Raw genomic sequence first — 26,746 nt, 5'->3', positions numbered from 1 at the left:
TAAAAAGATGAGAGAGGCCTGTAATTTTCATCATAGGTACACGTCAACTATGACAGACAAATTGAGAAAAAAAATCCAGAAAATCACATTGTAGGATTTTTAATGAATTTATTTGCAAATTATGGTGGAAAATAAGTATTTGGTCACCTACAAACAAGCAAGATTTCTGGCTCTCACAGACCTGTAACTTCTTCTTTAAGAGGCTCCTCTGTCCTCCACTCGTTACCTGTATTAATGGCACCTGTTTGAACTTGTTATCAGTATAAAAGACACCTGTCCACAACCTCAAACAGTCACACTCCAAACTCCACTATGGCCAAGACCAAAGAGCTGTCAAAGGACACCAGAAACAAAATTGTAGACCTGCACCAGCCTGGGAAGACTGAATCTGCAATAGGTAAGCAGCTTGGTTTGAAGAAATCAACTGTGGGAGCAATTATTAGGAAATGGAAGACATACAAGACCACAGATAATCTCCATCGATCTGGGGCTCCACGCAAGATCTCACCCTGTGGGGTCAAAATGATCACAAGAACGGTGAGCAAAAATACCAGAACCACACGGGGGGACCTAGTGAATGACCTGCAGAGAGCTGGGACCAAAGTAACAAAGCCTACCATCAGTAACACACTACGCCGCCAGGGACTCAAATCCTGCAGTGCCAGACGTGTCCCCCTGCTTAAGCCAGTACATGTCCAGGCCCGTCTGAAGTTTGCTAGAGTGCATTTGGATGATCCAGAAGAGGATTGGGAGAATGTCATATGGTCAGATTAAACCAAAATAGAACTTTTTGGTAAAAACTCAACTCGTCGTGTTTGGAGGACAAAGAATGCTGAGTTGCATCCAAAGAACACCATACCTACTGTGAAGCATGGGGGTGGAAACATCATGCTTTGGGGCTGTTTTTCTGCAAAGGGACCAGGACAACTGATCCGTGTAAAGGAAAAAATGAATGGGGCCATGTATTGTGAGATTTTGAGTGAAAACCTCCTTCCATCAGCAAGGGCATTGAAGATGAAACGTGGCTGGGTCTTTCAGCATGACAATGATCCCAAACACACCGCCCGGGCAACGAAGGAGTGGCTTCGTAAGAAGCATTTCAAGGTCCTGGAGTGGCCTAGCCAGTCTCCAGATCTCAACCCCATAGAACATCTTTGGAGGGAGTTGAAAGTCCGTGTTGCCCAGCGACAGCCCCAAAACATCACTGCTCTAGAGGAGATCTGCATGGAGGAATGGGCCAAAATACCAGCAACAGTGTGTGAAAACCTTGTGAAGACTTACAGAAAACGTTTGACCTGTGTCATTGCCAACAAAGGGTATATCACAAAGTATTGAGAAACTGTTGTTATTGACCAAATACTTATTTTCCACCATAATTTGCAAATAAATTCATTAAAAATCCTACAATGTGATTTTCTGGAGAAAAAAAATCTCATTTTGTCTGTCATAGTTGAAGTGTACCTATGATGAAAATTACAGGCCTCTCTCATCTTTTTAAGTGGGAGAACTTGCTCAATTGGTGGCTGACTAAATACTTTGGTTGGCTCAAAAAAATACAAATTACACAATCTATGCCAGATCTGGGTTGGATGGTGTACACTGTAAACTACGAGTAAACATGAAGTCTGTCGAAAAGACTTAAGACTGCGTGGAACAAGACCAGACTTACCTCTGTTGTAACCCTACAGTACATGCATCGCCCTTTATGGCCTTTGTTTGTTAATTAAATCACAAAGTGGCTCTTGTGATCAGTGCGCCGTAGCATACATCATTTCATTCTCTTTTTATAACGCAGGCAGCCCCCCTCCGCGGCTGGTGTCATACCCCTGTAGTGATAAATAACATTAAATAATATAATATGCCATTTTGCAGACGCTTTTATCCAAAGCGACTTACAGTCATGCGTGCATAATTTTTTTTATTGTGTATGGGTGGTCCCGGGGATCGAACCCACTACCTTGGCGTTACAAGCGCCGTGCTCCACCAGCTGAGCTACAAGGACAACAACCACCTGAGCCAGGATAAGGATAAGAGACAGAACAAAGGGATTTCATTCCATTTATAACATCTGAAGGTGTAACTCTTCCAAACTAAAACCAACCACCAATCAAACTATACCAAGTTTACAGTAACCTGATCAGCCAGGCCCAATCTCCACAGGGTGTGACAGCATCTAAAGGCTGTGTTCAACCTGTACACATACATGTAACAGAGATCATACATCCATATAGATAGCCTTTAGAGTTCTCCTCAGGGAAGAAGTTTCAGATAGATACCAAACATGGATACTACAGCACACGATGTCACAGGAAGGCCAGAAAGATCATTACATTTTTTTCATTTTTTTTTTCATACTGGTCCCCCATGGAAATCAAACCCACAACCCTTGCGTTGCAAACACCATGCTCTACCAACTGAGCTACAAGGACAACAACCACCTGAGCCGCTGCCTGTTCACCCCGCTATCATCCAGAAGGCGAGGTCAGTACAGGTGCATCAAAGCTGGGACCGAGAGACTGAAAAACAGCTTCTATCTCAAGGCCATCAGACTGTTAAATAGCCATCACTAGCCAGCTACCACCCGGTTACTCAACCCTGCACCTTAGAGGCTGCTGCCCCATATTCATAGACATGGAATCACTGGCCACTTTAATAATGGAACACTAGTCACTTTAATAATGTTTACATCTTTTTGCTTTACTCATCTCACATGTACAGTGGGGAAAAAAAGTATTTAGTCAGCCACCAATTGTGCAAGTTCTCCCCCTTAAAAAGATGAGAGAGGCCTGTAATTTTCATCATAGGTACACGTCAACTATGACAGACAAAATGAGAAAAAATAATCCAGAAAATCACATTGTAGGATTTTTAATGAATTTATTTGCAAATTATGGTGGAAAATAAGTATTTGGTCAACAACAAAAGTTTCTCAATACTTTGTTATATACCCTTTGTTGGCAATGACACAGGTCAAATGTTTTCTGTAAGTCTTCACAAGGTTTTCACACACTGTTGCTGGTATTTTGGCCCATTCCTCCATGCAGATCTCCTCTAGAGCAGTGATGTTTTGGGGCTGTCGCTGGGCAACACGGACTTTCAACTCCCTCCAAAGATTTTCTATGGGGTTGAGATCTGGAGACTGGCTAGGCCACTCCAGGACCTTGAAATGCTTCTTACGAAGCCACTCCTTCGTTGCCCGGGCGGTGTGTTTGGGATCATTGTCATGCTGAAAGACCCAGCCACGTTTCATCTTCAATACCCTTGCTGATGGAAGGAGGTTTTCACTCAAAATCTCACGATACATGGCCCCATTCATTCTTTCCTTTACACGGATCAGTCGTCCTGGTCCCTTTGCAGAAAAACAGCCCCAAAGCATGATGTTTCCACCCCCATGCTTCACAGTAGGTATGGTGTTCTTTGGATGCAACTCAGTATTCTTTGTCCTCCAAACACGACGAGTTGAGTTTTTACCAAAAAGTTCTATTTTGGTTTCATCTGACCATATGACATTCTCCCAATCCTCTTCTGGATCATCCAAATGCACTCTAGCAAACTTCAGACGGGCCTGGACATGTACTGGCTTAAGCAGGGGGACACGTCTGGCACTGCAGGATTTGAGTCCCTGGCGGCGTAGTGTGTTACTGATGGTAGGCTTTGTTACTTTGGTCCCAGCTCTCTGCAGGTCATTCACTAGGCCCCCCCGTGTGGTTCTGGGATTTTTGCTCACCGTTCTTGTGATCATTTTGACCCCACGGGGTGAGATCTTGCGTGGAGCCCCAGATCGAGGGAGATTATCAGTGGTCTTGTATGTCTTCCATTTCCTAATAATTGCTCCCACAGTTGATTTCTTCAAACCAAGCTGCTTATCTATTGCAGATTCAGTCTTCCCAGGCTGGTGCAGGTCTACAATTTTGTTTCTGGTGTCCTTTGACAGCTCTTTGGTCTTGGCCATAGTGGAGTTTGGAGTGTGACTGTTTGAGGTTGTGGACAGGTGTCTTTTATACTGATAACAAGTTCAAACAGGTGCCATTAATACAGGTAACGGAGTGGAGGACAGAGGAGCCTCTTAAAGAAGAAGTTACAGGTCTGTGAGAGCCAGAAATCTTGCTTGTTTGTAGGTGACCAAATACTTATTTTCCACCATAATTTGCAAATAAATTCATAAAAAATCCTACAATGTGATTTTCTGGATTTTTTTTCCTCAATTTGTCTGTCATAGTTGACGTGTACCTATGATGAAAATTACAGGCCTCTCTCATTTTTTTAAGTGGGAGAACTTGCACAATTGGTGGCTGACTAAATACTTTTTTTCCCCACTGTATATACGTTATTCTATTCTTTTCCACTGTATTTTAGTCTATGCCACTCCGACTTTGCTCGTCCTAATATTTATATATTTCTTAATTCCATTATTTTGCTTTTACATTTGTGTGTATTGTGTGTATTGTTGTGAATTGTTAGATATTACTGCACTGTTGGAGCTATAAACACAAGCATTTCGCTACACCCGCAATAACATCTGCTAAATATGTGTATGTGACCAATACAATTTGATTTGATTTGATTTGATTATTATATCACACAATCAATAGTCAGTCCTCTGGACACTATAGAGAGAGAGATACATTTGGGCCCCTCAGAGGGGTGAAGGGCTGACTGTCCTTGGGCATTGTCTTTTGTGTTTTGTTGAGCCATTTGCCATCCGGCTGGACAGAGAGCACATCAATTAGGGTCAAGCCTACACCCCTGCTGGGGATGATCAGGGCTTGGCCTGGAATGCCTGTAATTGAGGTGGACTGAAGAACAATTAGTGTGGTCTAATTTACCAGGCTGCTGCTGATCCTCTCCTCACCTCTGAACCAGGGGCCATGACACAGCCTAACCAGGGCGCATGGGGGTTTGTTGGGTTAGGAGACGGGGGCAGGGGACTCACCCATACTTTGATATACAGTGGGGTCCGGATTTATTGGATCCCTTGATAAAGATTAGCAAAAAATACCGTATAAAATAAATAATACAAATACTGAGCTAAATTTTTTACAAATATTACATTATTAAATGCTAATACAATTGCTCAGAGAAAGAGATTTTGTTAAACAAGTAATACTAAAAAATCTAAAAAAGACAGGGGTCAGAATTATTGCATCCCCTGTTTTAATACTCCTCCACCCTCCCCTTGCGAGGATAATGACAATGACCCTTTTTCTCAAATGTTTTATGAAATTGGAGAACACATTGGGAGGGATTTTAGACCATTCCTCCATGCAGAATCTTTCCAGATCCTTGATATCCTTCATCTGTGCTTATGGACTGCCCTCTTCAATTCAAGCATACAATATAGCTCAGTATTTGTATTATATATTTTATAGTATTTTTTGCTAATCTTTATCAAAGGATCCAATAATTCCAGACCCCGCTGTGTCTTCATCTATTCCAAAATTAGATTCTCTAAGTAATCTTATGCAGACATGTACTCATTAGATCATTTGGAGTAAACCTCTTTAAGTGAAATATGTGACATTTAAGATCATAAATGATCGCCGCTATTTGAAATACAGCCTACTCAGCAAGTTGAGTCCTTCAGAAAAAATAATACGCTTATTAAACAAATAAATGCACAGTAGAAAAAGACATAGACAGGAGCAAGTGATGGTGTTCAGTCAATTGAGTACAACCTCACATTAGAGCAAAATATGAAGGATGTCGGTAGATGTCCAATGCAGCCCTTATTGAAAGCACTATAACTGCCTTGGCTTATTAATGAAGGGCTTGATGGCCATTAAGGACATTATCTGACCTATTTAGTCCCCCATTGTTTACCTTGTCTCATTAAAGGCTTCACATCAAATCCTCTGTTTGATATGATGACACAGGTCTCAATGAAGGGAAGAGGTACTGCCCAAATATTGCATGTCAAATCCTGTCAGAGTATACTCTATATCCCCACTCACTAGAGGTCTTAATGGATTGTAAAGAAAACTTAGTAAATTACCCCCTCAAATAATGCAGACATTTGCAAAGTATAGCAATATGTTATATTGCAAATTGCCCCCTCAAAAATCTAGACATTGGCAAATACTGTACCATTAACGAAAATGTAATTGTACTGAAACAAAAACTATCTGTCTGCCAAGATAACAATTAACTGTATAAATTACTATAGAAATGATTCCCTATAGCCTAGTTCAAGTCGCTTCACAACTTCATCCAGTAGTGATAAGATTCATATTGAGATTCCTATGAAATGCATCTTCTTGAAAGATCCTTAAAATACATATCAGTGTTTGAAGATGAGAAAAGCCAGTATTGTCCTTCTTTAATGTTTAATTGAAGATTATCTTTCAGTCTATTGACTACACATGTAAACACACATCCACGTCTTCAGATCTGGAGATGTTTACGGTCACCGCACACACACAAAGCAGGTCACACAAAGCAGGTCGTCTGGAAGCAAATGAACGTTGAATAGCTGTGATGACATCCTGCTCATTCAGACTCATATCATTAAGAGGACTCAAGCACACTTTTAGCTAAAAACTTTGGTTCCTTTTGGAGGTTTTTGGCCCCCCACTGTCCTACACATACAAATTAAGGGCCTCTATAAATAAATAAAAAATACATCTCAAATTGTATCTCAAATGCATTATATGCATTATACAAATGCATTATAAATTCACTAAATGTCACCCATTGTGAAATATCATTTCAGAAAACAGAAACTGTCATTCTTATCAGATGTTGTGTAAACCACAGCCATGCAATCCCACACAAGAACATTGGCAGTAGAATGGCCTTACTGAAGAGCTCAGTGACTTTCAACGTGGCACCATCATAGGATGCCACCTTTCCAACAAGTCAGTTTGTCAAATTTCTGCCCTGCTAGAGCTTCCCTGGTCAACTGTAAGTACTGTTACTGTGAAGTGGAAATGTCTAGGAGCAACAACGGCTCAGCCGTGAAGTGGTAGGCCACACAAGCTCACAGAACAGGTCTGTCCTCGGTTGCAACACTCACTACCAAATTCCAAACTGCCTCCGGAAGCAACGTCAGCACAATAACTGTTCGAAAGAGAGCTTCATGAAATGGGTTTCCATGGCCGAGCAGCCGCACACAAGCCTAAGATCACCATTCAAAATGCCAAGTGTCGGCTGGAGTGGTGTAAAGCTTGCTGCCATTGGACTCTGGAGCAGTGGAAACACGTTCTCTGGAGTGATGAATCACACTTCGCCATCTGGCAGTCCGACTGACGATTCTGGGTTTGGTGGATGCCAGGAGAACGCTACTTGCGCCAATGCATAGTCCCAACTGTAAAGTTTGGTGGAGGAGGAATAATGGTCTGGGGCTGTTTTTCATGGTTTGGGCTAGGCCCCTTAGTTCCAGTAAAGGGAAATCTTAACACTACAGCATACAATGACATTCTAGACAATTCTGTGCTTCCCGACTTTGTGGCAAGAGTTTGGGGAAGGCCCTTTCCTGTTTCAGCATGACAATGCCCCCATGCACAAAGCGAGGTCCCATACAGAAATGCTTTGTTGAGATCGATGTGGAAGAACTTGACTGGCCTGCACAGAGCCCCTGGCCTCAACCCCATCTAACACCTTTGGGATGAATTGGAATGCCGACTGCGAGCCAGGCCTAATCGCCCAACATCAGTGCCCGACCTCACTAATGCTCTTGTGGCTTAATGGAAGCAAGTCCCCACAGCAATGTTCCAACATCTAGTGGAAAGCCTTCCCAGAAGAGTGGAGGCTGTTATATCAGCAAAGGGGGGACCAATTCCATATTAATGCCCATGATTTTGGAATGAGATGTTCGACGAGCTGGTGTCCACATACTTTTGGTCATGTAGTGTATCTCAAATTCTTATACTTCAAACAGCAGAGGAATATTCACTACATGGCACCCATTGTGAAATATAATTTCAGAAAACAGAAACTGTAATTCTTATCAGATGTTGTGCAAATCTGTGTAAGCATGCAGTACAGCGTTTCTCAATAAACATAATTTTGGGGTAATCATGGGGTGTCACTGTAGTTCAGGCCAAAATAGATTACCAAGGACTCTTCTAACTGGATATGCAAAGCTTCATTCCAGGAGTAACTTCAATGATCTTCCTAGATAAATTCTTGGTGGTGTTGCAAAACAGAAGTTGCATAACCTACTCATGAAACAAGGGTAAACGCATCAACATTTGTTTTTCTAAAAAAATAAAGCTTATGTACGTTCTTTCTGAAAGTTTAAATTCAGAGAAAGTAAACTTTAGCAAAATAATTTGAAAACTATTTTCTTTCTTGAAGGCATGCTGGATTGCGGAGAAACGTCAACATGTTGAGTTGAGTTGAGCAACACGGGCCAACCTTCTACCAAACCACCTACCAACCATCTATTTATAAAGACGTCTACAAAGGTCAAGTGTACTGGGACAGGACAGGAGAGAGATTCTTTAAAATTAAAGTGGATTGGTTGGTTCCTCTAGCATGACCTTGATTTGTGTCCACTCAGCAGCTTGCTCAGAGACTGGGCTGCTTGCCAGTGATGTAATGGGATAGCTATAGCTATGCACCCAGGGGTGCTACAGGAAACCAGACCCTTAGCAGAGAGGGGAGCACAAGCACACACATATTAAAGGATATTAAGACAGTAGAACACAGGCAGGGATGGACACACAGTAAGACACAGACAAATTACACTAGAGGAGAAGTGCTCTTCCAACCCAACAGAGAGGAGAATTTCTATAACCAATGACAATCAATTACAACATGTCCTGAAGTGGAAGAGCCACCAGAATGATTGTGTACGCATCCCTAGATCGGGTGTTGCGGGTGGATGTGGGAGATGGGAGGTGGCTTTGGGAGGTCGTTTGGGCAGTAGGCTTTAGTTTCTATGGGATTCTCAGTAGCTAGTTCTCAGTACTGTGTGTGTGGACTGACAGCTGATTGCCCTGTGGTTTAATCTTGTTAGGGCTTTTCAAAAGTGCTGTGTCCACTCAGATCTGGAGATAGAGCACCACACAGCCTTTGTGTGCAAATTCCAACAGTCCAAAAAAGTGGGACAAAGGGCCCCCTGGTGATGTCATTCCCCCGTCAGCACCCTGCCCGGGACCCCTCAGCATGAGGCAGGACGGGAGGGACACACTGTGACCATGCACAGGGGCCCAGCGGGCACTTCTATAGACCCCCAGTCTCTCTCTTCTCTACTCTCCTATGCTTCAAAAGGCCCCATTAAGAGCCTCAAGTTCAAGTCTGAAAGCTGAATTGAGGAGCCACACCATACATTCTAACTGTTTTGAAGGAGTCAAGCAGGCTAAATCTATCAATAGCCATTGAAAGCCATACAAAGGATCTATGGATGTCAGAATGTTTTTAGTATGGCGTGACACTGGCATAACTTCTGCTCATATTAGATTATCATCAGTGCCATGAAACTGCAGTTGCCCTACTGCCCATGTTGAAGTCCTATGTTTTTCAATTTCAACACAATTGGCTGTCCATCCACATATTATTCCACACTTTGCTGGGTTGGTGAAACATCTATGTGGATGTGATCTACCTCATCCACCCTCAGGTGCAGTGTATTATTATAAGTGTATAATTATAGCGGAATAACTTCTGCCAAATCAGAACAGTACAGTATGTATTCATTTTACTTTTAGCAGCATGCAATGTGAGTGGTGTTACATGTGGATAGTGTTATGTCTCGTGGGTTTCATAACCACATCTTTATAACAATTCAATAATGATAAGACGGGAATCAGTTCAACCATTTATATAGAACTTGCGCATCTCAATGTACAACTTCCATGATGCTCTGCGGGACAATGCCAATAGAGAGCAATAGTAATGGCATCTTTTTGTATGCACTAACTCCGCCATGGCTCGTTGGCCAAAGCCTATGGGGAAATGAATGGGGGTTTTGGAGGATTTGGGGATAAATGCAGAAAATAAGGTGTGTGGTAAACACAGGCTTAGGAGATCTTATATGTTTTGTTCGATGAGATCATCTTCATCAGCTAACGTCACTTTTTGTGAATTTAGAAGCACATAAAGCACGTAAAGGCTTCATAATTCATTAAGGTCATGTTAACTGGCTGATATTATCTCATAGAACAAGATCTCCTAAGCCTGTGTTAACCTCAGACCTTATTTTCTGCGTTTATCCCAAAATCCCATTCTTTCCCCATTTATTTCCCCCATAGGAATGGCTGAACGAACCAGAGGCAACTAATTTCTGGTTTTAAGTACTACAAACTGTCAAGCTCTATACACCACATCCCCTCCCCACTTACTTGAATTGTCCCCATTATGAACAACAATTATGAACAACCTTACAAGTCCAATCGTCTTGGTGCCCACCTTTCTCTCTTAGGGTAACGGCGGTCAACCTGACTCTCAACAACGTCTCTAGACTGGCATTGACACAGGTGTAGGCATGTGAGTAGCTTGTGCCACAGTCTTGTCATGTACTTGTGTGGGTGCGGCTGAGTCTGTGTCCTGAGAAGGTGACTGTGAGCCCCTAGGTGACAACTGCTGGGTCAAAATGTCACCCAGTGACAGTTCTGTCAGTGTGGCTTTACTCAACAGTAAGAGATCTGTGTGCCTTTTCCAGATGACGTCCTCTGTAGTCTGGACAGTGTAGGACACATGACTAATCTGAGCAATGACTGTAGCAGGAACCCACTTTGGTTCCTAGCTAAGACAGTTTATCCAGGATTGAAAGCTCTGTCCTTTGCTCTCAGTTCACAACGTTTGACTTGGCTATGTTGTTGACGTTGCACTGTCTCCTTTGCATTCTGAGATCGTCTGAATGCAAAGGAGAACGTCTGAGATCCCCAGAGATTGGAAAGCTGCCGCGGTCATCCCCCTCTTCAAAGGGGGTGACACTCTAGATCCAAACTGCTACAGACCTATATCCATCCTGCCCTGCCTTTCGAAAGTATTTGAAAGCCAAGTTAACAAACAGATCACCGACCATTTCGAATACCACCGTACCTTCTCCGCTATGCAATCCGGTTTCCGAGCTGGTCATGGGTGCACTTCAGCCACGCTGAACGATATTATAACCGCGATTGATAATAGACAGTACTGTGCAGCCGTCTTCATCGACCTGGCCAAGGCTTTCGACTCTGTCAACCACCGCATTCTGATTGGCAGACTAAATAGCCTTGGTTTCTCAAATGACTGCCTCGCCTGGTTCACCAACTACTTCTCAGATAGAGTTCAGTGTGTCAAATCGGAGGGCCTGTTGTCTGGACCTATGGCAGTCTCTATGGGGGTGCCACAGGGTTCAATTCTTGGGCCGACACTTTTCTCCGTGTATATCAATGATGTCGCTCTTGCTGCTGGTGACTCTCAGATCCACCTCTACGCAGACGACACCATTTTGTATACATCTGGCCCTTCATTGGACACTGTGTTAACAAACCTCCAAACGAGCTTCAATGCCATACAACACTCCTTCAGTAGCCTCCAACTGCTCTTAAACACTAGTAAAACTAAATGCATGCTTTTCAATCGAGCGCTGCTGGCACCCGCCCACCCGACTAGAATCACCACTCTTGACGGGTCTGACCTAGAGTATGTGGACAACTACAAATACCTAGGTGTCTGGTTAGACTGTAAACTCTCCTTCCAGACTCACATAAAGAATCTCCAATCCAAAGTTAAATCTAGAATCGGCTTCCTATTTCGCAACAAAGCCTCCTTCACTCATGCTGCCAAACATGCCCTCGTAAAACTGACTATCCTACCGATCCTTGACTTCGGCGATGTCATTTACAAAATAGCCTCCAACACTCTACTCAGCAAATTGGATGTAGTCTATCACAGTGCCATCCGTTTTGTCTCCAAAGCCCCATACGCTACACACCACTGTGACCTGTACGCTCTTGTTGGCTGGTCCTCACTACATGTTCGTCGTCAAACCCACTGGCTCCAGGCCATCTATAAATCACTGCTAGGCAAATCCCCGCCTTATCTTAGCTCATTGGTCACCATAGTAGCACCCACCCGTAGTCTGCGCTCCAGCAGGTATATCTCACTGGTCATTCCCAAAACCAACACCTCCTTTGGCCGCCATTCCTTCCAGTTCTCTGCTGCCAATGACTGGAACGAATTGCAAAAATCTCTGAAGCTGGAGACTCTTATCTCCCTCACTAACTTTAAGCATCAGTTGTCAGAGCACCTTACCGATCACTGCACCTGTACACAGCCCATCTGAAATTAGCCCACCCAACTACCTCATCCCTATATTGTTATTTATTTTGCTCTTTTGCACCCCAGTATCTCTATTTGCACATAATCTCTTGCACATCTAGCATTCCAGTGTTAATACTATTGTAATTATTTTGCACTATAGCCTATTTATTGCCTTACCTCCATAACTTGCTACATTTGCACACACTGTATATATATTTTCTGTTGTATTTTTGACTTTATGTTTTTACCCCATATGTAACTCTGTGTTGTTTTTATCGCACTGCTTTGCTTTATCTTGGCCAGGTCGCAGTTGTAAATGAGAACTTGTTCTCAACTGGCTTACCTGGTTAAATAAAGGTGAAATAAAAATAAATAAAATAAATTCGTAGGTTTGAGTAGGTTGAAGCTTGTGCGTAGCTCTCTCTTCAAGAGTAGTGATGCAGGGGAAGCCTTGGTGGTTGCGTGAGGCGTGTTCCTGTAGGATAGCAGGAATCTGTCCCTTGACCCTGAGACTCCGCCAGCCCGTTGGTTGATGGATGATACGGTTCAGATCTGATGTGCTGTACACCATTCACCTGAAGGAACATCGTCATTTCTTGAGACAGTAGCTGCAGTCCGTTGTCGCTAACGAGTTGGAGTGGTGAAACGAATCAATTAAACAGTTCTCCAAGCATCTCGTTGGTCTCTGCAGCAGTAGATGGCATGATGGCAACCTCTGGCCACTTGCTATGAGCATCCACGACCACGAGAAACATTCTGGCTTCGAATGAACCTGCAAAGTCGGTGCGTATGCGTTGCCACGCCTCTTCCAGCCAATCCCACGGATGAAGAGGTGCAAGTTGAGGTACGTTGCGAACCTTCTGAAATGAGGAACATGTTTTTGCTTTCTCCTCAATGCTTCTATCCAATCCAGGCTAGCAGAAGTAGCTTTGTGCGATTACCTTCATGCGAAGCATTCCACAATGACCAGCTCAGTTCTTCTGGAAAGATACAATTTTTGTTCCAGAGCATCTCCTGCGGCTCTACATTTGATGATGTCCATCACTTCAGATAACACATTTATGGTGTTTCTCCGCACTTGTGTTGAAGTGACTGGTGCCTTTTCCACCTGTCTGAAGTAGAAGATGTCAACTTGGCGTGACTCCGGCTTGACCACAGGTAGTGGTAACCTGGAAAGTCCATCTGTGTTGCAGTGTAGTTCTGATTTGCGGTATTTGATGTCGTAGGTGTGTGCTGACAACAACAAAGCCCACCTTTGCATTCTGCTGGCAGCAAGTGCCGGAATCCCAGTATGCGGTCCAAAGATGCTCGTCAGCGGATGATGATCTGTATGAAGGTTGAACTTCCTCCCGTACAGATACTGGTGAAACTTATGTACTCCAAAAACGGGGTTTGTTTCCCACGGGGGGCCAGTATGAAAATGTATGCATTCACTAACTGTAAGTCACTCTGGATAAGAGTGTCTGCAAAAATGACAAAAAAATGTTTTATAGACATAACATGTACAATATATTAAGACATCACCTGAATACCAAAATATAAACTTGCGCTCTCTCTTGCACAAGCATACAAATACACACGCACACACACGCTAGCACACGCGCACCCGCACACACACATTACCACCCCAGTACATACATATTCCTCTTTCTCACATGCCAGCCCCTGTGGTGTTCTGTTTAAAGCAGAGTCCTTCATGACTACTGTAAATCATTAGTCTGACCCGATTAACCGCACTTTGTCCCAGAGCACAACCACAACAACAGACATGCAGCAGGTCCCAAGGAGAGGGAGACACACACACACACACACAGAGAGAGAGAGAGACAGGCAGGCAGGCCAAAAAATTACTATTTGGATCAACCTAAAAACAAATAAATTACTTCAACTGGTTATGAAGGAGTTAGGTTTTCTCAACAACAAAAAAAGACATTTGTTGAAACCAAGTATATGATTCAATGTTATATTTGATTATTAACAAACCTATATTTCAAGTTGCTTCCTATTTCTTTCAACACTCATCCTGCTTTTCGTCTTTGGTTAAACCTAATAAATAACAACAAAAAAATCCATCTTCCAAGTTACATGTTCACAATTACCTACCCACATTTATTCAATTGGGTTACAAGCAATTCAATAAATTCCCTTTAAATTAAGAAATTAAGTTTGCAGTGGCTGTACAGTAAAAAATATTGTCTGAGTGAGGGAAATGCTGTAAATAAAGAGTATTTTGAAAGATGAGACGTTGAGGATTATAATAAATACTGCTTTGATGCCATACAAGCAAGCCAAACACTGGTTAGTCCAAATGTGCACTTCACATTTCCATATCATAAAACTCATGTCATATACAGTATCAACGTTTATGATCACTATGCTTGATGTACAATTACGAGATGACATGGCGTCATACCCTGGGTTGTTCTGAATAGAATGAGCCTATGTTTGTTGTATTGTGAAGAAATTTGTTGGGGAACACATCTGAATGCTCTCGTGACTATTCTATGTGCACCAAAATTGTGATCTGCTTCTCTGAATTGCCTTGTGAAAGCCTAACAATGTAAGATCGTATTTTGTAACTTAGCCAACCATGTTGGCACTAGAACACACTTTCAAATGTTGCCCACCTGACCAGATTACAATTTATAATGGACTGTTTTTGGAATGCGTAAATAACAACAGTAATTGTGTGATGGCATGGATGCAGTGCTGTGTTCCAGAGAAAACAACTACAAGTCTGCTTGCTCTTGTTCGTCAACGACACAGCTAGGAGATCTCAAAATAGCACCTTACAGTTGAAGACTCTTCTTTGGATCATAAAAGTGCATTGATATTATGTAGGAACTGTGCACACTTTGTAGAGGTGTTTGGCCACTTGGAGACACCAGTTAGACCTCTCACGCAAACCCTTTTCATTTTTTTGACATATGTTGCACTTACCCCACATTTTCCATGAATATTATTATCATGTTACTGAATGTATCCATAGTATTTTCTGATTTCGTTATCAACAAATGCAGTGAAAAGTACAGTTAATGTAAAATGCACATAAAATCAACAGTGTAGTGTTTGGACTGAGTCTTGTGTCAGATTAACTGTTTTGTCCTCAACTTTAGTCTAATCATTTCATAAAAATGCCCAAACTGTTCCCTTTTGATTGATACAATAGATTTACAAATGCTTTCCACATTTGTTCTGTAAGAAACATTTCAATTTAGCCCTATAGGTCAATTGCCACAGCCGTCAACAGTTTTAACAGAGAATCCCTACAAGGCTTTTAAAATCACATCCATATATGATTACAGATGCAAACAGCAGACAAGTTCAGGTTTAAATAAATAAAAATAAAACACAATAGACCAGATTAACTAGAATGACATTCCCTCTCAGGGGTGGGCAGAAATGACACTATGAAAGCAATGCCCCCAACTAGCCACGCCTCCAACTCTTCTAATAGGCTGCTGCCGCTACATTGCCCCCACCACTATTCAATGCGCATGAGGTGTTGAAAGCAATTTATACTGAACAAAAATATAAATGCAACATGCAACAATTTCATGGATTTTACTGAGTTACAGTTCATTATGAGGAAATCAGTCAATAGAAATAAATAAATTAGGCACTAATCTATAGATTTCTCATGACTGGGAGTAAAGATATGCATCTGTTGGTCACAGATAACAGTATCTTTGTGCATTCAAATTGCCATCGATAAAATGCAATGGTGTTCGCTGTCCGTAGCTTATGCCTGCCCATACCATTACCCCACCGCCATCATGGGGCACTCTGTTCACAACGTTGACATCAGCAAACCGCTCGCCCACACAACGCCATACACATGGTCTGCGGTTGTGAGGCCGGTTGGACGTACTGCCAAATTGTCTAAAACAACGTTGGAGGCAGCTTATGGTAAAGAAATTAACATTCAATTCTCTGGTGAACATTCCTACAGTCAGCATGCCAATTGCAAATATGTCTTTTGTGCGTGTGGAAAATTTCTGGGATCTATTATTTCAGCTCATGACATGGGACCAACACTTTAGATTTTGTGTTTTTATTTTTGTTCAGTGTAGAAGCTTTCATTCAATTTTTAAAATGACATTGATCTGACAAATTCGTTATTTGATTTAAGACAAATTAAATAGAATAGAATGAAGGAACCAAAGATAATTTTCGATCATTGCTATCAATAAAAGTACTTCAGATGAACAACAGAGCAATCTCACTTTTTACAGTGCATTGCTGTGAAAATATGTGTTCTGACGGGTGAAAGACAAGCATCTCCAGGGCCTGCTGGCCTTGTGTTGTGAGTGACCATGGCTGTCTCTTCAGAGGGCCTCTTCCTGGACAGATGACCTCTCAGACAGCCCTTATTACCTCTCAGAGACCACAATGCTGCAGCATCCTGCAGCCTCACCAGGACAGGGTTATGGGGTTTGGGTGTTGTGAAAGCTAAATATACCCGCTCTGCAGGCTACATACTGTGGGAGTTCAATTCTGTATCATGCATTGCATTGGCACATTTTTACATTTTAGTCATTTAGCAGACGCTCTTATCCAGAGTGCATACATTTTTCATACTGGCCCCCCGTGGGAATCTAACCCACAACCCTGGCATTGCAAGCGCCATGCTCTGCCAACTGAGCTACAGGAGGGCACCTAATTGGGATAAATTATAGTGCTCTTAGATGCCTCAGGGGAGGGGATATGTTCCATGTTAGCTGTGTTGTTAACTGGGTTAGCAGCTAATTGGCAATCAATTTATCATGTACTGTATACTCACCAATTATGGGTACATACTGTATTAGCGGTAAATATTAGGCTACTGGGAACTACTGCAGTTATTTAATAGGGGAGAGTGGGGTAAGTTGAGCCATTCTTTACATTCAGCATCACTCTGTCAAGTCAAGGGAAATATAGTATTCTTTCTAACAAAGATATCTACATATATTTCAGGATGTTGTGTATCCCTGGAAATAATCAGAATTCATGTAAACATTACAGTTTTGTAAACATAGCTTGTCCAAAACAAGTGGTCTCTTCGCACAACTACCCTGGGTATGGGTTAAGTTGAGCCACGGGACAGGGTAAGTTAAGCCGCCTACACATTTCAGTACTGAATTAAATATTACCACTACCTTTTTCAAACCATGTCTTTCTTTATTTCCCAAACACAAGTCAACACAATCACAATCGCATTTTTGTCATTTAATAATTGTAAGCATCTTTTAACACAGGCTTAACATCTAACAAGCACTTTGTACTTTTTTAAACACTTTCAACATAGGCCAGGCCCTGTTGTTACCTAATATCCCAGCAATAATGCCTTGCATTACGCCTGGGAAGAAAACACTTTAATTTGCTAAACTTGCCATTGGCTCAACCATTGGATCAACTTATCCCAAGGCAAACATTTTGACTATATTAGCCCACACAACTACAACGATGCACTTTGATGCTAGGTTTAGGACCCCAACTGATTATAGAGACCCCAACTGATGTATAGAACAATCTTTAAATAATCTATTTTGGTTTAGATACAAGCATCATGAAACCTCTAACACAATAAATTCATTTGACTTGGTGAAAATCGTTTTCCATGTGGTTTCTTCCTTCACAGACTCCATGAAACAATGACCTTTTCCTAAATATTTGGTCAAATTATACATTTTGTGTATGGTTTCCTAAGAGAAAAACAAAACCCGCACGCTGCTCTTGCTAGTATCACTGTTCTTTATTAAGCTTTGCATATCGGCCTCAAGGTTTCCTAGAAACAAGGGTGGCTCAACCTACCCCTTTGGCTCAACATACCCCAAACTCCCCTACGGTCATAATCAGTACAGTCAAAATGCAGTTAGTTAGTAGAGTGTATAAGGTCATAATTAGTTAACTATTGTTCCCTGCTCAGTTGACTTTCTATATGGTTCATCATTATGCAAACAGAACATAACAGACTTAAACTGGTTCTAGTACAAACACTGACTTACTGCACTCCAGTGTAGTTACCTCTATTAAGCATGCTTGTAGTAGGACTTGTTATCCACTTATCAAATAGTTAATTACTCCAATTAAAAACAAGGTTAAAGGTGAATGGAGAGGAGGATCCAGATTTAACATGGAAGCCAAATGAGTCATTTTCTGTGCCCCTGAGACAGATCCTTTCCGAGACTGGGATACGTCCCAAATGGCATCCTATTCCCTATATATTGTGCACTACTTTTGACCAGGGCCCATAGGGCTCTGGTCAAAAGTAGTGCACTTTATAGGTATTAGGGTGCCATTTGGGACGCAGGCATGATCTCTTGTTAGAGACAGGAAATGAGAGCTCAGCAAGACCCAGATGATGAGACATCAGAGCTGTTACTTTTTTGTATGGGGACTGGATTATCAGGAGTCCCTGAGCACCAATACAGATAAAGCCTGCTCATGTTCAGTGACTATTACAGTACACAGAGAACCAGGCTGCATGTTGCTGCTGCTGTGTGACGTGGGTTGTGAGACGCCCCGACCACCTGTAATGGAGTGTTGACTGATGGCTTCACTGCATCTTTGAAAGGAGCCCATCTGAAATCCATTGACGGTAAACCACAGCAATGCTGATTTGGCTGCAAATGAAAGCAGTTCACTTCCTGCAAGCAGGCGATAAAAGTAGTGTGTCAGGGCCTCTGATCCCGGGCTTATGGTTAGAGTACCATGGCTCAGAACCATCAGAGGAACCAGCTGGACTGGGAAGCAGGAACCATCTAGTCAGGAAACTGGTGGTGGTAGTGGTACTACTGTATTGGTATTACTGTATACTGTATCCATAATATAGTGTGGGGCGATATGACTAATTTAAAGCCATAGAAACATCCACTCTTAAGGTGTCCATATAAGGAGGTAGGTAAACGCCCCCAATTTCTTCGCAATTTATTTAAGACTTGCCCTTTTTTTATTGTTCTAAATTCCAATACTATACTATGTCTTACAAGTCATAAAATAAAACTCTTATACCTTACTTAACCATAGCCGTTTTGTTTTCCTCACAGGTATTCCCATACTTCACAAAAACAGCCTCCATGGTAATCGGGAGTGTTTGATGCTTTCCTAGATTCCTCCAAGCATCTGGACTGAATGGTGACATAGTAGCTGAACTTAAACACCTTAATGACTGCATTATGACGGATTTATTGAGAGACCATAACGCTTAGACTTCTGTTTGCAATAAGGACCCGGACTTTCTCCTTTATATTGGAACCAATGGCTTTGATGTGAATGAACACTAGCTCCACAATGCCATCATAAAAAGTAATATGGTTTTCTACTCAAAGTTCATCATCCAGAGGCTTGAGTAAGAGCAATCCTAACCAGAACCCCTGCGTTGCACTTTCAGGCTTTACAAAGAGCCCCAATCCCCCTAAATGAGGACAAAGCCCACGTTTTCCCATAAATGCTTGAATTTGGGCCATTTAATGATGCCTGCTCAAATAGCCCCAAACCAAAGTAAATAGCCTTGATTGCTGGTTAATTTATTAGAGACAAGCGCCACACTGAGATCAAACAGGTTGTGCTCGCTTAGCACCTTCAGTGCAATGAATTTGCTGACCCCAATGCCCTCTGCATATTTCTATAAGGGGCATGGGAGGCCGGAAAGTAGTAGCCCGGAGGAGAAAGGGGGGGCTGCTCTCACATGAGGTTTAGGTTTGTATGCTGCTCAGAGAAGCCTGTAAATCAGCTAGATGCGAGGCTCTGTACTGCACAGTGGCTGGGAACAGGATCGCTAGACAAACAGACTGACATCCAGGACAAGAAAGATACATATTCCCCATGGCCATGACAACCACTCTTCACATTACACACTACACTACAGAGAATGCAATCATATGACTCAATTATGCACACACACATGAGCATGCACGCACACGCACATGCACACAGCATGGCCCTTTTAGTGGGGGACTATCCCTAAGCCAAGGTGAGGCTTGTGTTTCATTACCGGGATAGCCCTTATGGAGAAAACGCATGAATTTCACGTAATCACATGTGATTTTATGTAAAGTTGATGTGATAACATGTGACGTGAAATTAATGTAACAACATAGGGATGCAACTGGCTGCCGCTAGCAGTACATGCCAGTAACCTACTGTACCTTCACTGACTCTTCTGTTGACAATATGCAACATCACTTGCTAATTGGCAGCATACTGTAGCAGCGGCAGCCTATCAGAATATTGCAGGTGTGGCTTATTGGAGGTGTGGCTTTTGGCTATCTCTTTTTGGTCTTCCATGAGAGGGAATGTCATCCCAGTTAATTTGCTTTGTTGTATTGCATTGTTAATCACCAGGCTTGTACACTGTCAGGTCTCTAAACTTTATTTAAATAACTTGCAGCTAGTTGATGGTGAGTAATTAAACATTAGCTTTCTATCTACTGGAAAATGCATAGGAACCTCTTTAGAGTGCATTACTTGATTGTTGCAAGTTATTATAACAATTGCAGAACTGGCGGTGTCAAAAGAGGTGCTCAACCTCTATCAACAATATATCACTTCAACTTGTACATTTCAACTGATGGTTGGCACAAATAAAACATATTTTACACTGTGCCCCCAAATCTGCAAATGAGCCCGAGCCAGGACATTTCCCCCACCTACATTTCAAAATGCAGCAAATGATTGTACCATATATTGAATATATTGTGTAGAAAATGGACCATGTGAATTCCTATGTGTACCTCTGAAGGTACCTTTTGTGTACCTTTGACCTTTTTGTAAACCAGGGAACAATATTACACTGTAACCATACTCTTATTTTCAGGAGTGTGTGGATATATGTTCTCGTTAATGAATAAGTATCTGGTGGCGCTGCTGAGACATGTATGTACTCCAGACCAAAAGGTTGCGAGTTTAAATCCCGTAAGCCTTAATGTCAAGTGTCCCTGAGCACTGCTAATTTTTTGTTGGTGTTGTCAGATAATTGCACAATTATTGACTTGATTCTGGGCAACTTTTAGCAGTGCAGAAATGCAGAAATGTATTCTTGCAATAAATCTGTGGCTGATCTCTGACCTGGTGGCGTAGCAGGAAATTCAGATTGCTGGCATCCCCCTTACGTAAAAACCACATGATTTCAGAAAATCACAATTTCACATGTGAAATGTTCCAAAAACACATTTTCACATGTGAAATCGTGATTTTCCACATGAAATCATTTTGGTTTTTGGAACACTTCAGATGTGACATTTCACCTGGGATTTGAACTCACAACCTCTGGACTTGAGGTGCACTTATAGCATTCCCCTACACATTCATTACCTATAATACATCTATGCACTTAGCAAAAGTGTGCCATCTGCACTGCTATTTCAGTTATCAATAAATCTGACTATTCTCTCATCATTGATTTAATTTACTAATTTCAACAATTTCTGTGTTTTCTGTATTGTTTTCTAATGTTGGTGGGGTGTATTGTTCTGTTTCAATGTTACTCCTAAATCACTATGATAAATATAATAGTTTTAATGAGTTAATTTTTAACAAAGCTGAGTTTCACTTTGAAGTTCAAAGTGTAAGAATACAGGTGAAATCAGTTTTTAAAGCAGGTGTGGTGGCGTAGCAGAAAAATATGGAATGCTGTGAACCAAGAGGTTGTAAGTTCAAACCTCAAGTGAGGACACAATGAATAATACTTACAGTACAAATAAACATACACAATGTAGTGATGTGTGTCACATACGTATGTTTTTACATGTGACATTTCATATATGAAATCATATGATTTTCCACAGGTGAAATCATGTGGTTTTCCGTAAGGGAGTTTAATAGGCAGGTTATGGGGGCTGGAATTCCCACACAGTAAATCATGAGGAAGGAAGGAAGGCCCTTTTGTTCCCAACATGAAATGGCACATTGTTGACCATATCCTGGGGCAGTGGACATAGAGCACAGCTACAGGTCAGGAACGTGACCAGCATGTACCATCATTTATCATCTTGACTCTCTTTGACAGTCCGTATATAGAACATTAGGGATGAGGATGATATTGTTACAAAATGTGGCCTCACATCATCATTAGTGATGCCAATAAATATTGTCAAGCAGGCTCCTATAGCATTGTCATAACAGCAACTGTGGGGACCCCTTTAGCTCAAGGTACACAATAAATGACCTAGTGGTGAAGATCTGGGACGGTGAAAATTCCTCTTCAGCAGCTGCTGTGATGTGAACATTAATATGTTTGCCATATGTGGACATGATAGGAAATCAGCTGCACCTTGTACTCCTGAGTGGCGCAGTGGTCTAAGGCACTGCATCGCAGTGCTAACTGTGCCACTAGAGATCCTGGTTCGAATCCAGGCTCTGTCGCCGCCGGCCGCGACCGGGAGACTCATGGGCGGCGCACAATTGGCCCAGCGTCGTCCAGGGTAGGGGAGGGAATGGCCGGCAGGGATGTAGCTCAGTTGATAGAGCATGGCGTTTGCAACGCCAGGGTTGTGGGTTTGATTCCCACGGGGGGCCAGTATAAAAAAAATATGTATTCACTAACTGTAAGTTGCTCTGGATAAGAGCGTCTGCTAAATGACTAAAATGTAATGTAAATGTAAATGTTGACAGCCTCGTAGAGCAATGCACATACCAAGCTGTATCACCTAATAATCCATGGGTCACTGGTAAATACGAAAATGTGACTCTCATATTGAAAGCCTACCAAAAGGGTTAACACAAATACAAAAGGTATCAATATTGTCCTTTATGTAGCACATTTGCTGTATTGTCTGTCGATGTGTGTGTTGTGATTAGATTTGGGTGAGTGTGTCAGTCAGAGAGCATCAGTCAGTATCCTACTCAGGAGGTCTACTTCCCCCGCTGGCTCTAGACCTCTTTGTTCTTATTTGACCCCCCTTGGCTTCATTGAGACGTGATTGGTCGTCATCCCTATTGAGTAAATTAATTATGCTGTCTTGCCTATTAACTCCTATTATCAGAATGACTGTGAAACGTCTGCTTGTGGCTGCTTGTGGCTCGCTGGTCGTTTGGCCGTGATTTAGAGATGGCCCGAAAAATCTGCAACAGAGCGTGTCGGCAACCCTGTCTTCACTTCTGACTTGATGCTGAAAGATAGAACACATTTTCTTTAAAGCAGATTGACTACCGTTTTATAGAACAAATCCAGACTATATGGATATTGAGTCAACAACAACTTTATTTACTCATGAAAGCATTTAAATCATTGAAAATAATAAATCATTGAAAATCGGTAAATCCTGTTTTATTGAAAATGTTTGATTTGTAACAGGGTTTTTCTCAGGTGACGTGGTTGGAAAACAGGTCGGGGAATCACAGTTTAATTACGTTGAATTACAATGGTGTCACGCCCTGACTCAGAGGACGCTTGTATGTTGAGTCAGGGTGTGTATTTTCCTTGCTGTGTTTGTCCATGTTGTACATTCTAGTATGTATAGATCTATGTTGGCCTGTGTGGTTCCCAATCAGAGGCAGCTGTCGCTCGTTGTCTCTGATTGGGGACCATACTTAGGCAGCCTATTGGCACTAGTGGGTTGTGGGATCTTGTTCCGTTTTAGGTATGTTGTTTGTGTACCTTGGACCGCACGTTTCGTTTCTTGTTTTGTCGTTGTGTTTAATAGTCAAATAAACATGTATGCATATCATGCTGCGCCTTGGTCTGACCCGTCTATGAACGAACATGACAAATGGCTAAACTCAGGAAGCTGAAGTGATCATTGCAGAGGTCAGGGGTCATGGTGAGCTGGTAACAAGCATCACGCTACGTTACCCTTATCACTGGAAGTAATCACTTCGTACACTGGGGATGATTAGCCAGGACACCAGCAATTGATTCCACCAGCAGTAGCATGGTGGCCTATATCTAAATCCTTCCTTTGTTTCAATGGCTGAAGGAAAACCCCTAATGGTCCTAATGAAGGCATGCATCATGGTGAAACACCATTGTTTGAACAATAAAGATCTACTTCCATTGTCCTCCAAGTGGCTGGATATCTTGCTCCCTTTTGTTTAAAGGCTGCCTATGGAAATCAACTAAACCTACTCTTGTAGCAAAGTACCATGTATTTAACAATCCAGACGTTAAGAAACGTTGCTCAATTGGTATCAAGGGAACGAACGTGTGCCAGGAAAACATTCCCCACACCATTTCACCACCGCCAATTGTGCGCCGCCCCATGGGTCTCCCAGTCGCGGCCTGCTACGACAGAGCCTGGATTCGAACCAGGATCTCTAGTGGCACAGCTAGCACTGCGATGCAGTGCCTTAGACCACTGCGCCTCTCGAGAGACGTAACAGGAATCGGAATTTGTCGGACCAGGGGATGTTTGTATTGGTGATCGCGTGCCCACTGGAGCCGCTTCTTGTTTTTAGCTGATAGGAGTGGAACCTGGTGTGTTCGTCTGCTGCAATAGCCCACCTGTGACAAGGACCGACAAGTTGTGCGTTCCGAGACATCATTCTGCACACCACTGTTGTACTGCACCGTTATTTGTCTGTTTGTGGCCCGCCTGTTAGCTTGCACGATTCTTGCCATTCTCCTTCGACCTCTCTCATCAACGAGCTGTTTTCTTCCATAGGACTGCCGCTGACTGGATGCTTTTTGTTTGTCTCACCATTCTCGGTAAACCTTAGACACTGCCGTGCGTGAAAATCCCAGGAGGAGGCTGTTTCTGAGACACTGGAACCGGCGCACCTGGCACTGATGATCATACCACACTTAGGTCACACTTAGGTCACTTGTTTTGCCCATTCTAACGTTCAATTGAACAGTAACTTAATACCTCGATGCCTGTCTGCCTGCTTTATATAGCAAGCCATAGCAACGTGACTCACTGTCTGTAGGAGTGAACATTTTCGACAGCGGGGTGGTGTACCTAATAAACTGACAACTGAGTGTGTAAACAACACCGGAAAATCACGTTTTTGACTGCACTGCCCCTTTAAATGTTCTATTCCTAATTGTACACATGCTTGTTTTTCCATTCACAAGCTCATCTCGATTTCATCCTGCTGCCTCTTCATTGGCACAGAAAGACACCCTTTAGATTTGGTCCAATGAGATATGACACCAGTCAGTACCAGTCAAAAGTTTGGACACATCTACTCATTCAAGGGTTTTTCTTTATTTGTACTATTTTCTACATTATAGAATAATAGTGAAGACATCAAAACTATGAAATAACACATATGGAATCATGTAGTAACTAAAAAAGTGTTAAACAAATCAAAATATATGTTATATTTTCGATTATTCAAAGCAGCCACCCTTTTCCTTGATGACAGCTTTGCACACTCTTGGCATTCTCTCAACCATCTTCATCTGGAATGCTTTTCCAACAGTCTTGAAGGAGTTCCCACATATGCTGAGCACTTGTTGGCTGCTTTTCGGTCCAACTCATCCCAAACCATCTCAATTGGGTTGAGGTCGGGTGATTGTGGAAGCCCGGTCATCTGATGCAGCACTCCTTCACTCTCCTTCTTGGTCAAATAGCCCTTACACAGCCTGGAGGTGTGTTGGGTCATTGTCCTGTTGAAAAGCAATTGATAGTCCCACTAAGCCCAAACCAGATGGGATGGCGTATCGCTGCATAATGTTGTGGTAGCCATGCTGGTTAAGTGTGTTTGAATTCTAAATAAATCACAGACAGTGTCACCAGCAAAGCACCCCCACCCCATCACACCTCCTCCTTCATGCTTCACGTGGGAACCACACATGCAGAGATCATCCGTTCACCTACTCTGTGTCTCACAAAGACACGCCGGTTGGAACCAAAAATCTCAAATTTGGACTCATCAGACCAAAGGACAGATTTCCACCGGTCTAATGTCCATTGCTCGTGTTCCTTGGCCCAAGCAAGTCTCTCTTCTTATTGGTGTCCTTTAGTAGTGGTTTCTTTGCAGCAATTCAACCATGAAGGCCTGATTCACGCAGTGTCCTTTGAACAGTTGATGTTGAGATGTGTCTGTTACTTGAACTCTGTGAAGCATTTATTTGGGCTGCAATCTGAGGCTGGTAACTCTAATGAACTCTGCAGCAGAGGTAACTCTGGGTCTTCCTTTCCTGTGGCGGTCCTCATGAGAGCCAGTTTCATCATAGCGCGTGATGGTTTTTGCGACTGCACTTCAAAGTTCTTCATGTCTTAAAGTAATGATGTACTGTCGTTTCTCTTTGCTTATTTGAGCTGTTCTTGCCATAATATGGACTTGGTCTTTTACCAAATAGGGCTATCTTGTGTATACCCCCCCTACCTTGTCACAACAAAACTGATTGGCTCAAACACATTAACAAGGAAAGAAATTCCACAAATTAACTTTTAACAAGGCACACCTGTTAATGGCAATGCATTCCAGGTGACTACCTCATGAAGCTGGTTGAGAGAATAGGAGACAAAGTTCATATTTATTTTCCTAGAATCACCAGTGGCACAACACCAACTGGATCTGTTTCAAATGACATACACATATTTTGACATATATGCCACTCACGTAGTGATGTCCCTTTTTTAAATGTTAACCATGTTAGTCACTCACAAGTTCATCTCAATATTAT

Source organism: Coregonus lavaretus, assembly GCF_964263955.1.
Source record: "Coregonus lavaretus genome assembly, chromosome: 2".
Taxonomy (NCBI): domain Eukaryota; kingdom Metazoa; phylum Chordata; class Actinopteri; order Salmoniformes; family Salmonidae; genus Coregonus; species Coregonus lavaretus.
The sequence above is the reverse complement of the archived record's forward strand: the minus strand, read 5'-3'. Positions refer to the sequence as shown.